General features: G+C 25.2%; 1 protein-coding gene across 1 annotated transcript in view; it reads left to right on the forward strand.

Moving 5' to 3' along the window:
* Positions 1-6118: 6118 nt before the first annotated feature.
* VGlut (Vesicular glutamate transporter) overlaps positions 6119-16097 on the forward strand; it is a 53429-nt gene continuing 43450 nt past the window's right edge. The window contains exon 1 of the mRNA XM_088193983.1: positions 6119-6253. The gene's annotated coding sequence lies outside the window, so the exon portion shown is untranslated. The remainder of the gene's footprint in view (positions 6254-16097) is intronic.

Here is a 16097-nt window from a genome sequence, read left to right on the forward strand (position 1 = left end):
CGGTAAAGAGTTAATATTGCTATGAATGAATAACTTTTTTAAATGAAATAAGAGGGGAATTTAATTAATAAAATATATATTGTGCTATTAACAATATGTATACAATCGTGCAAATTTTAACAATTTTATCGTGCTATTTTATTGGTCAACAAGGTCATAAACTAAACAGTGGTAATAAAAATGTTACTGTTGTCTTAGAACAAGTATAGCAAATATTAATTGCTCTTAGATTTTATTTGTGGTCTTAATACACGATATTTTAAATACTAAGCAATTTTTTTCCTAATAAAATAAATACAATTAGAAGGAAAATAAACACTCGATAGATTTATGGTTTACGAAATATAACGAAGTTTATGTTTTTTAGTCAATCTTTAATATCAATCCATGAAACTGAGTATATGTTTTCACCAACGATTACATAAAACAAGCAATAATTTTTAACCTAAATTTGTAATCAATTAATTATTGTATTTTTTTCTTATTTTAACTCAAATGTAATTTAAAGTCAAAATGGTCAAACAGATTTTAATATTACAGAGTGGCACAATAAACAATTAATACGTGTATATAAAAAACACAGGAAAATCTTTTTAACGTATCATTGACTTAAGTGTAAATTGTAAAGCAATATAATTAAACTTTACAGAAAATAGAAATAAAGGTGTGGTTCATAAATATATTTTATTTTCAATTATAGAAGGCATTATATCTAAAAATTTTATATATATATATATATATATATATATATATATATATATATATATATATATATATATATATATATATATATATATATATATATATATATATATATATATATATATATATATATATATATATATATATATATATATATATATATATATATATATATATATATATATATATATATATATATATATATATATATATATATATATATATATATGTACATGTACATATTATACATGTATAATTCTAAAGAATAAATAAAAACTTAAAGAACGTTTACAACATAAAAAATAATGAGAACCGGAAAACCAAACCAAAATAATGGAACCGAAAAATATAAAGAGTTATTAAGGTAAATCGATTACAAATAAGTTACATATTCGTAAAATATTGTGCCCTTGATTGCAATATATTATAATCTCACGTGCAAATTTAAAATTATAAAAATTGAGAAATTATATATGTTACGATTGCCGATCACTATATTGAATTTGGATATAGTATAAGATAATTCAAAAAAAATTCAGATTTTTTTTATCATTCTTTTGATTTTTTCATTTATTTAGTGTATATTAACCTTTAAGCTGTTCAGATCTTTAGTATTATTTTGTAAATATCGATGTGATATGTGATAATATAATATAAAAAATAGTGTGCGGAAAAGTGTTATGTTTGTCAAACAAATACCCACATGTATTTGACACTTTCTTCAACGTCGAATCCGGATCAAAAGCTGATATAATGGATTACGTCAAACAAAGAGTTATGTAAGTGAAATGGATTTTTTTAATAAATATTGCGCTGTGTGGCTTAATACATTTTTTGCATGTTCTTATTACTTTACTTTCTTACACTATGGATCTTTACACAAAGTATGACTTAATATAATATGGTGTCTGCCAAATCAATTACCTGTAACTTTTAAGTAATATTAAGTAATTTTATCACATGTATAATTTTTTCCTTGTTTAATTTTATCATGTGTAACTTTTCTCTGTGTAATTTTATCATGCAACCGCAAATTTGTAGTTCCGCTACTAAATTTCTATAAGGCAGAAATAGGAAAACATTTTAAGATATATGTACTTCAAATCTTCCCCGTACAAAATATCGGATGTCTTCTCAAACTAATTTTATTACTAATGAATATATGCAAACAGATCTTTATGTTTTGACTGCCATTTTTAAGAATTTGTAATATTTTACTATTAAACTGAAAACTCGTATTTTCATAAAAAAATGTTTGATATAATATTTATAAATTGTCATTTTATTTAAAGTAATCTTTATAGTAAAAATTAAACTTTAAAAAGAAGATAAAAAATGATCAAAACAATTAAATTGAAATAACTGCATAGTTTAATAAAATAATAACAACCAAATTAAATTAAAAATTTCATTAGAAAATCCAAGAATTTTAATATAAACATTTTTATTTAGAGTTTTCAAATAATATAGTTCAATTTTTAACGCAGCATAAAAATTAATTTTGTTTTCATAGCAATTAAAATACTTTCTTCAACCGAGTACTTTGTTTTTAAGTTTGTATCCATAAACTAAGAAAAGTATTGTTGTAGGTTTCAACCAACTCCATAATTTAGTATAACCATGACGACATTCTAACGATCATTTCAAACAAATGAAAACTCGCCTCTAAAATAAGTGTATTTTTCACAATAATGAAAGAAGGATCTTCTGACCAGACAATTGCGTTTCTTTAATCTCTAAACATTGCTTGTATACTTATTTAATTATATTTATGTTTAAAGTAACATAAATGTTTATGTTAATATTATAATATAAAATTAAGTAAATACTGTATAATATTATTCTTCTTTCATATCCTACGCCGATATCAATACTTTGATTAATCCTTCACAATAAGTATTATTTTATTCTCCGCTTCTGCTTTTAAGCAATATTGGCATCGTCATTTCTGAAGTAATGAGCAATAGAAATTTCATTTTAAAGAAATATTTTTTTTTTTAGTACTACCGGTATTTTAATTTGTAATACCGGTAGTATCGAATGTCGATTTACCCCCAATACCGATATTACTGGTATCATTACTGACGGTATTACAATTCCTATACGTAAGACATCTACGGATCGTTCACAGAGCATCGCGAGAACACATTCGTAGCAGCACTACCGAAATCACAGCTGACAATAATACAATTCGGCATGCCAGTGAATGAGTTTGACTTTCATGACCTCCCATTTCAACTTCACCGCCTGTCACCGGCATCTACATGTCTCTATTTACCTGATAATTTATATATTTTTATAAAATAAACTATTACTTGCTTTTTCGGTGGCTATTATGGTTGCAAACTCACACTCCTTCGTCCTCAAAGCCCAAAATCATCACATGCAATGATATGTTGTTGCAATCAGAAGTAGCGTTCTATCACTTTTTCATATTTTATTATGAAAGCCTTTGCAGGTTGACATAATAAAACACACGATTAGCTTGTTAGGAATTTAATACTTGCATCATTAATGGAGCGAAGTGCACAAAATATCTTAGCAAATCCTTATTGCTCTCCAGTTTCATTTTTTCCAAAAAACTTATTAAATGGAAATATTTTATTTTATTTTAATATATGTTTGTTTAGCTTTCCTTACCATTTTATTATTAGGATATTATATTTTTTGCATTAAGGCAATATCCCGCTAGCACTGAAAAGCTTCCGATTTCCAATAAAAAAAATCTGCAATCCGACCCATAGTCATTACTCTTACATAAAAGCTAGAAAGGTAATCTCATCGGTCAATTTTAATAAACGAGCAGGCACTTTGTCGGTAGGCAAGCAGCAAAGAAGAAGGCGACTGTTGTGTCGCGTGGCCGTTGCCACGTGCGCAGGGCGCGCCAAGCAGGCTGGGCGGACTACAGGCACAGGCAGTCAGTGCGCGTCTAGATTCGACGCCGGCGGCAGGGCGGACGCTTTCATCTTTATTGACGTCACCGCCAGGCGGCGTGCTCGTACAATAACAAGCCGGAAAACTACCATAAGTGAGCTTTTATTTTATATTAACCTGTACTATGCTTTTAAATGTCGCTTTTATTTGCTTTTATATTTTATGATAATAAAATATTTGAAAATAATAAAGGGAAATAATATTATTTAATCGAAATAAAAAAAATGTTTTAAATATTTTTTTAAATTATGAAAGTTTGGTATTTTGCGAAAATTTTTGTTTAATTATATTATGTAAAATATAAATTGATTTTAGAACAGTTTTTTAAGCAAAATTCGAGTATAATACAATAATTTCAATCTTGTTTTACCAGAAATATAAAATACTTTTTTATTATATATGATTATATATATAAAACCTGGTTTCAGATGTCTCATTAGCGAATTATTGTTAATATATTTTTTAATGTTGAGCTATTTTTTATTTTTATATGCTGATTTAAAATTTGTTATTAGTTGTATTCTAGTATGTTTATTTTTTATTCATAACCATGCTTTTTGCATGTTTGCCAAAAATATATATTTAACTTTACTATACAAAAAAGCACTAAATGTTAAACAAAAAAATCACTTTTAGTTTTAAATTTTAGCATAGTTTTGCATATAAATATTTGTCACAGTTAGTCATAAAATAATGATAAAAAGTAATTTAAATCAAAAAGGTACTTACGCTATTAAAAAATTACTGCGATTTTTTTAATTATTATTTCATAAATACAAGATTTAAAAACGATATTTTTTGACATAATTATCAAAAATAAAATATACAATATAAAAAAACAAAAATTTAATATTTATCGAGAAGAAAAAGCAAAATTTTAATGTACTTGTAATTACAATTCAAGTTATTTTATTTTCGTGTCAAAATTATTGTGCAAAGTTATTTTATTTTTGCAATACTTATTTATTTTAATATAATACGATTAATTATTACATTGCTTAAAATTATTCATGAAACTATAGTACAAAAAAATGTTACATATTTACTTACAAAATTTTTGCAGTTTGGAAATTATAATATAATATAACAAAACTAAATAAATTTCTAGTTGATAGTTTTAAAGTTGATATTTTTACAAAACTAATTATTATATTTTATTTATTTCGCCAGATTTTGAGTGAGAACAAAATAAGTTTAAGAGAACTGTAATAAATGCAATAGTTACAGTTATTTAAATTAGGTGTAAATACAATCAAAATGAATTATTTTTATTGTGTTTATGCAATTTTTTCGATTTTTTTTCATTATAATAAAAATAATAGAATTCAATATATATTAAAAAGTTTATTTTTAAACAATTCTGAATAATAATACCATAAATCAATTTTTTTTAAATTTATTTGATAAGTTACGTTATTTTTTTGTAAATATAAATATAATATACTTTGTTAATTAGAATATTCCTATATAATACTAATATAAGCATAATCTATAGATAGAACTAAAATTGTTGCAAAAAATTTTTTAGAACAAATATATAAACTATTTTTAGTAACATCCTACATATTTTATTTTATTTATAAATTATTTAAATTTTATTGTGCTTTTAAATCTAAATCTCTTAACGCTATTCTTAATTTTTAAGTATAAAATATGCACAAATGATATCAATAAAATAAATCCCGAAAATATATTTTATGGAATTTTTAACATTGATTATTTTTAACGCTCCAATAAAAATAAATATGCTGTTTTTTATTAAAACATATAAATGCAATATATTTTTAAAATATTCATTTTTAATATACCGCAAATACATTTTTTATTAAATTAACAAAAATTTTGCATAATAATAAAATGAATACATATAATAATTCAAAATATATGAGAATAAATTAGAGATGAAAGTTTAAATTCGTCTGAAAATACTAATATATTAGTTTATAGAATAAGCTATACTAAGTTAATGATGACATACGTTATCATAGATTAGAGTTTCTAGAACTAATAATAACGAAAAATTAAAATACTTTTTATTATATTTGCTATGATGAAAGCCATACATTTTATATATTAATATTGCTAGCGAATATTATGGAAATACTCTCCTAAATTCAAATTTTCCTTCTATTACAATTTAATTAAAATATTTCTAACAACTATCCTTTTATTTATATTAATTTTTATTAAAAATATATTATTAGCAATTTTTCATTCGCCTATATCAAATAAATTATTTTCAATATTTTTATTTGTTCATTTTTGCTATTTTTTCTTGATTTTGCAGATCCGGAAGTAAATTTGAAAGCGTCCGCCTTGCCGCCTAAACTGAGTAGTTTCCGCCTACGGTCACGATTGAAACTTATTTTTCATAAAAAAAACTAATTTTAACATCTACCATCAATAAAATCTAACATCTCCCAATGAAACTTTTAAGAATATCAATTACTACATATCAGTATATAAAATTGATATCTTATAATAATATTTAAATTTTAAGTATATATTAATTAAAAAGTAAATTATAATTAAACGTAAAAATAATAGTAGTAAATAAATAATAAAATGTGTCCTGCACGTCAATTTCTGCTCAAGTAGAATCGCTGTCATTTTTTTGGTAAGTACTTTCTTTTAACACAAGCTTATATAATTTTAATGTAGTATTTGTTATTAGTTTTTAAAAATGATTAAAATAACCAAATTGATACCGTTAAAAATAAAAATATTTATACATAAATTGACATTTTGTTAAATATATTATTTATATTAACAATTTACAGTAAAATTTTATTTGCCCATTTTTATCTAATGATTACTACTTAATATGAATGTAATTTGATAAGTTACAAATAACACAATAATCAATTAAATTTTCACAATCCTTTTCTACTTTTTTAAATCTCAGAGATATAATATATTACAATAATTATATGATTATTAAAATTTAAACATAATATCACACCAGTTCTAAACAGAATCAGCAAATATTTTTATATGAATAATAGTAATAATAGTACAAATTCACTATTAAAATTAACAATAATTACTATTAACATTTATATATCACCCATTGAAATGTCAACGTCATGGCACGTTAACGTCGTATTAATTATTATAAACGGCGTCTAGCCATAAAGAGCGTTATAAATCAAAGTAGGCAGGTATTTAATAACAAGGATATAGAGGTGTACGTGCACGTGTACGTGTACGTGAGTCAGGTAGGGTAGGGAGACTTTCCACATCAATATTCCATTATCCTGTGGCGGTAGGCGGTGCCCTAGCGCTAGGGCGCCGCCCATTGCTTCCGCTTCAATTGTTTTTGACGACCCGGCCATACTGCCGAGCAAATCCTTGCAGAGCTTTCCAAATTAATTAAACTACCCCAGAGTCGGAGGCCCGAATTAAAATTAGGGCCTTTGTCGACGCTCGTGGAATGGGTGAATTTTTGTGGAAAGCTTCTGTACAAAGTTTCTGGTGTGTGTATTTTTTTAAAGAAAGTTTGAATTCTTAAAATTAAAATTTAACGATTCGTTATGTATATAATCATAAAGTTTTATTACAATTTATGCTTGTAGTAAATTAAATACGTGTTGCATAAAAATATTGCTTAATTTTAAAGAACAATAAAATTATATAAAATATATTATTTTGCCAGCATAGTTATCATTGCCAATAAGTTTCTATAAATATTTTATTAAACTCATTTTCATAAAATTAGGAACAGCCTCTTTTTAACACAAGTATTTATTTAACAAGAGAAAAGAGGTGTTTATATATTTACTTCTTTATGATGCAGTTTTCAATTCTCAATTGAATTTATATATGTTTTTCTTATACAACACGCTCTTCGTATGTATATACTTGGCCTTATATATGTAGAGCCAAAACAAGATATTAAAAGCTCTGGATTTTTATTATAAATCATTTTTAAGTGTAATTATTTTTAATTCTGATTTCCTGCTTTCTGATTTGCTTCAAATTTTGTGTACAATTGACTTGCGATTTCTTCCATGTTGATATCTTTCTGAAAGAAATTTTAAAAAAATAGTGTGATATTTTCAATATTTTCAAACTCTTTAATCTTGCCTGAAATTGTTTTACAACATTTTCAACATTTTATTTGAGTCGAATTAAGTTATATCAAGATATAGCCGCAAATATTTTTCAATGCATGGAAAATACTTTAATACTCAATGTTTTATATTTGCTTAAAAAAATATTATAAGTTTTTTAAAAACTTTCATTCTTATAATATCTAATATTTTTATCTTTGCCTTGTAATTCAAGATACAAATCATCGAGTTTAAAATTAAAGTATGCTAACAATGAAATATTTATTAATACTCTTTGCTTGTTAATTGTAGGTAACTAACACCTCTATCAGAAAGAAACCTTCGTGCCTCTTTTAATTATTCTAAAAACTTCAGAAAAGCTAACAAACATTAGTGTGCAATAAAAGTTCAATATCATTATCTTTATTATATATATTTTCATCTAAATAGGCGTCTCTGAAGTAATTGTACCTCGTATAGAATTAGTAGTATAGTTTCCATAACATTATGTATATATTTCTTTGAAAATAAAACTTATTAGTGGATATTGCAGTGGTATGATAAAAAGTATAGATAATTATCATTTATCTGACATAAATCAATAAAACCTTTATTGCAAATAGTCATACATAGAGCCCCGTCTGTCGTAATCGAAAACAATTTATAAATGAAAAATTTTGTTTCAATTATAAAATTATTAAAAATTACAAAACTATATTTTCCTCTCGGTTTTTCATGCATAGGTATTATTTTAAAAAATTCTTCTTTTACTGAAAAATCTTTAAATATTATCTATATAAATATCATTAATTGTGCAGTATACATCCCATGAGTTGATTCATAAATATGTGAAGAAAAGGCTACGCATATATTTTTGTCCTCTTTTAGTTGATATATTATATTTTCACGTAATTTTTCTCTTGACTTGTCTCTTGACTTCGCAAAAGCTGTAAATCTTTAATTTCAGCAAAATTATTTTTATTTTTTAAATCTAAGAGCAGTGACTCTGCGGCAGCCAAAAACGATTCTTTAATTCATTTTTCATCAACTTTTTCTTTTCTAGTTCTGATAATTAATTGACACACTCTTAAAAATGCAATGGATGCTTTAAGTTATTAAGATTTCACAAAAATGTTTTGCTGCAACGACAGATTAACTTTTACTTCTTTATTCTTTGCCTTCAGTATTTCATAAATATTATGTTTCATATTTGGGATGTCGATCGACGTTTTTTTTTATCACAATCGTCACAGTTGATTTGCATATTAAGCAACAGCATTTATCCTTAGTCTTACTAAAAATGTAATCATGTCCCAATTATTCGTAGTCTATATGTATCTTCGTTTTGTTGTTGTTGAACTCCTGACTTTGTCTGAAAATATTTTTAAAAATCACTTTTTACAATTATTTGTTAAATATTAATTTTAAAAATTATTAAAGATGGCTCATAACCCTTTTATTTATGTATAATTTTTGGAATATGCTGATCTAATGCATGTACGTACAAGCCAACTCGATTTTTCAAACGTGCACTTTTACGCTGACTAAAACAGCTTCGAATATAAAATGCAGCGTCTGCTCTATAAAGGAACAGCAAACAAATAAAGGTTTAACCATCTTCGGTTTACAAACTTTAAGAAGATATTTAGATATATCTTTGTATTATTTCTTATATTAATCGAACGCCAATTAATATTAAATGGCCGCCTTTGGGCGGTATCTCTTAGCAGATGTTGGTTTTTAGGTGCTGAAATGGTTCGGGTTGTCGGCGTAGACATGACTCTTAAAGTAACCCCACAAAAAAACCCTGGAAACTTTTCACCCAAAACATTTAACGTTGCACCCAATGTGTAGCAAGTTGCAACATCTTGTTAAAAATCATATTTTTTTCACACCAATATCTTCGGTTTCGTGCCAAAAGTAAGTTCATCGTTTACAAAAAAGTAAGACTCAATAATGCCGCCTAATCACAATATGCACCAAACGGTCAGTTTTTGGGCATGTAATGCTCAGTATTTTTCTCACCACATATGTGGCAATTATGTATATTGACATATCCAGAGAAATGGAAATGTGCCTCATCAGAAAAATATTATTTCTCAAAAAATATATTAATAGTCAATAATTAATAGATATATTAGAAATATTATATCTCAAAAAATATTATTAATAGTCAATAATTAATTACTAATATAAATTATGTAATAATTATTATTACATTATACAAAGATGTTAATAGGTTCAAGTATAAATTTGTTTCATTAGTGATTATTTAAAAATATAAAAAGTTATTCGTATCAAATTTAGTAAAAGAGAAACGTGGTAAATATATAAAATATTCTTTATATTATTATTTAATCGTTTTTCTTACTCTCTTCTGAAGAGATTATTAAGTAACCCTTTTAATGGCTTAAGGGTGAGATGAGCAATGCTAATAGTCCTCGTAAAATTCAGAGAAGCTATTGAATATAATTAATTAAAATGTATTTATAGTAGCACTTGATTAGCCGTTATTTTTGTTATTGCCAAATATAATTAATAATTGAAATTGATTATATATTAAATAATGTATTTTTATCATACAGTTAATTTGCATTTTTGATTTTCTACAATACTTTTAAATGTATAATTAAAAAGCAATGTATTAAATTTATATACGTGTACTGTAAATGAACAGTCGATAATTTATCACGAGAGATAGGGGAGGAAAGCGAAGTCATCAGTTTTTAAATCCATCCACCCTTGCTTAAAATATATTTACATAATTTTTTATATATATATATATATATATATATATATATATATATATATATATATATATATATATATATATATATATATATATATATATATATATATATATATATATATATATATATATATATATATATATATATATATATTTATATGATTTTTTTTATATATATTTATATGATTTTATTTTAAATTCGTGTATTTGAAAAAAGAGTTATTTGAAATACTTTGAATATATTATATTAAAATACAATAATAAAAGAGAAGCGTGTCGTATGGGGTGTGATTTGTCTTTGAACTTGTCTCTTTTTCTACTTTTCCCGCTATAAAATCTATTGGAAAACTACCCCTATTTATTGGTTCAACCCGTTTTGTGTCGCAGTATAGCGGGGCGAAACCCCGACGTCGTATATTACGCAAAACGGGGGCCGTAAATAAATCTCGGAACGCTCCCTACCCCATTCGCCAAATGAATTCATTGTGAATGAGTATCTATCAGGTACTCATGAGATAATTGAGTTCTTAAGATACAGAGGCTTATCTGTTATTTAACGACTGAGCGCGAAGTAGTAATTATTTTTATGGATATACGTATTTATTTTCAGTTTTTCTGTTACTATAAAAATTCAATTTGGCACTTGAAATTCAATTTAAAATAAAATCCATTACTTTTCTATTTATTTGATGTGTAAAAAAAAAGAAAAAATCTCAATCATAAAAAGGGATAAATCCATTGACATTGAATGTTAAATTGCAAAATGTCAAGAAATAACCTTATCATTATATTTACGGGCCTGTCAGATAAGAGGCTTTGAAAAAAACAATAAATATAATAAAACGGGTTCAATACCAAAATCTTACTATAAATTTTACTATATTTTATTGAATTAAAAGTAGGCACAATTTTTTATAGAGTTGACAATTTACAAAACGTGATATTATTTTTTTATTTTTTTCGTAGCAAAAATGCTTTAAAAACGAAACTACCAATTGTTGATATTTTAATACAATATCAAATGCAATAAAACTGATCATAAATTCTAACTTGAATTAACCGATCAATGAAATTTTTCATTAAATCAGAACCTGCGTACAATGAAATTAGTATTAATTAGTTTAAATCAGTATACATGTACGTCTATTATGTTTGATTCAAAACCAAATTCTCATCGCGGTTAATGAAGCGAACATCGAAGTATAAGTTGCCGCGTGGCTTGTAATGAGAGAACCACCCCTCAAAAGCGCCCTCATTATGAATATCATCCCCTTAGTATCCAGACGTCACATTTTTCACTTTAATATCTTTGACGAAAGCCAACGTTCAGGTAGCGTCCACGTTCGTAAACTTTGAGCGATATTAGCTCTCCGAAGTTGTATCGTAGCAACCAGTCGATACCCGCCCCTGTACACGACTCGCCACCCACAGTCGCATTGGAAATTAATTCCCCGAAAGTGAAGTCAATTGAAACTAATGTAGTGTAGTCGGCTGGAATTCGTATTGTATATAAACGTGTATACGTGCTCTATGTATTGTATCATATATTTATTATATTATTATTAATTGAAATTTAATCTAAAGTCCTAAAATTAGGTTTTTATATACAATTCTTAGATATGTTCATATAGTTAAAAGACAGACATATTCTTAAAGCTAATACTTAACATTTAAAATAACTACTTTAAAACTATTTATAATTTTAGGAACATATAGAATACAATATTTAGCTATAAAATTATATAAATACATACATATATCGATTGCTAAAATATAAATTTGCTAACTACACTTTTAAGTGAAATTAACAATGCCATCTTGTGCCTTGTATCCAAATACACATGCTTAAAAAAATGTTATCTACAAAATCTCCAATTATACACTACAAACTTGAGATATTGTTTTATTTTCTTATTTTCAAATTGTGTATTTAGTTTTTTAATTCTCTCATAAAGTTGTCACATATAGAGTTGCCTAGTTTACACTTTAAGCCATCGACATGACATAAATTATATATAAACGTAATAGTTTTGGATTTATATAATGTATATTTTTCTCTGATTTTATTTTTCCACTTGATCAGAAAGGGTGAGGACTTGTTTACCACAACGATCGCTCTCAAGGGAAATATCGAAAAAATCTTAAAATTTAATATACGTATTTATACGCAGATTGAGATAATTAACGTTAGTCGCTTAAATATATGTACGAGTGTATGTATTTAATTTTCTTGAATTTTAAAACTGTATATTTTAAAAGTTATTAAAAAATATCCATATCTAAGGGTACTTTATGAATCTGTGGAATGGTATCGGAAAAAGACTTCAAATTTATTACTCTACGAAAATTTAATTTCACGGACCCGGCTTTCGCAAATGAGGTCTTCACGACTGACTACACACCGCCGTTTTAATAGTACTTTGCGATTTTTTTCGGATATTACGATTTTGCATAATAAACCGTGGAAATTGTGATTTTTTTTATTTTTTAAACATTTATTTCACTTTATAAAATTTTAATTTATAACTATAGGGGCTTACAATAAATAATGGTAGAGTAAATATGTATCTTAAATTATTATAATTTTAAGAAAATTTAATAAAAATTTCACTGCAATAATTTAATTGTATTACTAAGTACGCGCCGTTTATATTTTTATTAACATAATTTAAGAGATATACACGGAACAAAATGTAAAAACTATTTATTTATTAATCTGTAAGCTTATCAAACTGCTTACAGTATTTCTGATTATTATTTTGAAATTGCTCATTTGAATAAATCAGTTATTACATAAAATAAAACTACTTTCAAGACTTAGTTTTTATAGTTCATTTTAAATGTATCCTTAATAATTAAATATATATGTATATTACTTTTTATTAATTTGGTATTTTATTATTAAAACCCATTTTATACCTTAAAATGCTAAAATAAATTAATAATTTCTAGCCAAAAATATAAATCTTCTACCTCCATGATTGTCAACTTGCCATAAAAGAATACTTTTTTAGTTATTTTTTTCTGGCAAGTCTTCAAATATACTTTTGCAATGTTGCATTCAGATAAAAAGCTTTTTTTAATATTTTAAAGACGCTTCATTATGACTACTTGCTATTTAAAATATATCATTTTTCATAGCATAAAAATATTAATAATAAATTTAAGCTATTGAGTGTATTATATATATTCCTTTAAATTAAAATTCTAGTTTTATTTTATATTCGACTATTTAGAATTAATACAAAATATTCTATCAAAGTTGTTTTTCTAGCATCAAACAAATATGAAATTAATAACTATCAGACTATGGATAAAATTTCTATATTAAAAAAAAAGAAATAAAAAACTTGTATTTTTTATTAATTTGTATGTGGTAGACTTTGCAAATGGCTAAATGCTTAGACCCAAAAATTCAATCCCCGCAGTAGAATCAAATTTTGCAAATTCAATTTTTTTATGTACCAATAATTTAAAAATTTCTTTCTCTCTACAGTGATTTACATTCTATATAAAGATGAGCTTCCGTAAATCGTATGCCCTTTACTGTTGGGGAAATGCCATATTACGTCATTTTTATCATTTACCTTTAGAATATACCTACTATCTTGGTCAGAATGTTTTGCCCAAAAAACTTTTACTAAAAATTACAAAATCACTAATAAAAACACTTGTGATTTTGTAATTTTTAGTAAAACTTTTTTAGAAATAACATCTACTTGATGTTCTTTCTACATGTATACAACCTCTGAGAAAATCTTCCAAGGTGTTTGCCATTGTTTTGAGGAATACGATTCACTTTGGTGATCCATCAGTTACTCGTGTCTTCTATGATACTTGAGTTTACAGCATTCTTGAATCAGAGTCTATAATTTGGCCTTCCGAATAACCAAATACATTTTATTATTAGAAATAGTTTAAGAAATGTTCTTGATTAACTGTTATATACAAATATTTGGTTAATATCTGTTCTTGTATCCCAGCACTTATCATTTAAGAGCGTCGGAATATGATTTTATTTGAGTTCTTTTTGAGTTTAGAAAGTTATATATCGCTAAGCATTTTTTTAATTTCAATCCTACTGTTCTTAAGAAATTCTATTTTTGGGTTCTGAAATGTATTTAAGAGTCACGATCGTTTCCTCTCCTGATACCTTTTTAAGTCAAGACGTTCACATTAGCCGACTTGCATGACCTCAGGAGTGTTAAATGTCCTTACACGAAACATTATTCAATTTTCACATGCGTTTTAGACAATGTTGAAATCTGCCAAACGTCAAGCTACTGTAATTTTATTTGTGCTCACAATCTTAAATTATTATTTATAACACCCGACATTTTCTTAAATAAAATTATTTATTATCTGTTTTGCAACTAAATTAATTACATTTTCTGCAAGTTTAGTTTTTCGAATTAAAAACCTAAAAATATATTGTTGCGTAGTGAAATAATTTGCGACAGTATACAAATATATGATTTAATAAATGACATATTATCATTAGAAAAAACTCTTTCTGCTTTTTGATTGATGTATGAATTTTTAAGTCTTTAACGTTAGCCATGCATTCTTAACAACGTTAATTAAAACAAATTAATTAATAAATATGGTGTACATTAAATACACGATACAATTTTGATGTAATACTTTTAATACAAAAAAATAAATGGAAAAGCAAAGCATTACTAGTTATAGTTAAAGGGAGAAACAAAGCTTTTAAAAATGTAAATTTGAGAAAGAAGAAAAAAACCGTTAAATACGAATTAAGGTTTTCTTTAGCATTTTATGCATTGATATAAATTTGAGTTTGTTTTTTCGTAATCTCTGATACTTAAGATTGGTGAGTTTGTGTGGTATCTCAAAATATTTTTATAGTAATTTCTGGTGTAAAATAATAATTTTTATAAAAATTAGTATAAGAAGATGATAGTATTACTGATACACGTAGCATATATATGGCTAGATAATTATTTGTATATTAAAATTTAATATTTTGTAATTAATGCGCTTACTGTTTATGAGTATAAGGCCGCAAAAGCAGGAATCCCTTTAGAGCGAAGTTCTAAAATGTGTTCATGAAATTTAAGCTTGGTTTTCAGGTGTACACGTTGATATTTAACGCTTGTTGTATATTATATAATATTAGATACTAGTTTACTTTAGAGAGGCGGTGAAAAATATTGCCTAGGTTTCGTAAATATTATTACCTCTTAGAATATATTTCTTAATTTTAATTAATTTTCAACTAATTCTAAGTCAATTTAACCGGAAAAAGATTGTCAAGAGCCGCATATAGAATTTATTATTTATTTTCTGCAATGTAGCTCATTTTAAAATAGATCGATTACATCTTTACTTTTTAAACAAAGGATTATAACATATTATTCTTAATGTGAACACTGCGCTAATTTTTTGATATTAGTGCATAAATATCTGGTTTAATAATAGAAATAGCGATGCAAATAATGTTTTAAAGATGCTTGTCTAATATTTTTCTTTTAAATTTACTTTTTGTGTTCTTTATACGAGAGAAAATATATAATATAAAAATATATTTTTAGAGTGCTTGGTATTTTTCATTACGTAGTTATAAATTTGTGTAAGTCTGAAAAAAGACTTGAATAAATAAGTCTTAAAATGACATATTTGATCTTAAATCCATT

The sequence above is a fragment of the Plectrocnemia conspersa genome, unplaced genomic scaffold (assembly GCF_051122295.1).
Source record: "Plectrocnemia conspersa isolate PC_06_02 unplaced genomic scaffold, ASM5112229v1 ptg000010l, whole genome shotgun sequence".
NCBI lineage: Eukaryota > Metazoa > Arthropoda > Insecta > Trichoptera > Polycentropodidae > Plectrocnemia > Plectrocnemia conspersa.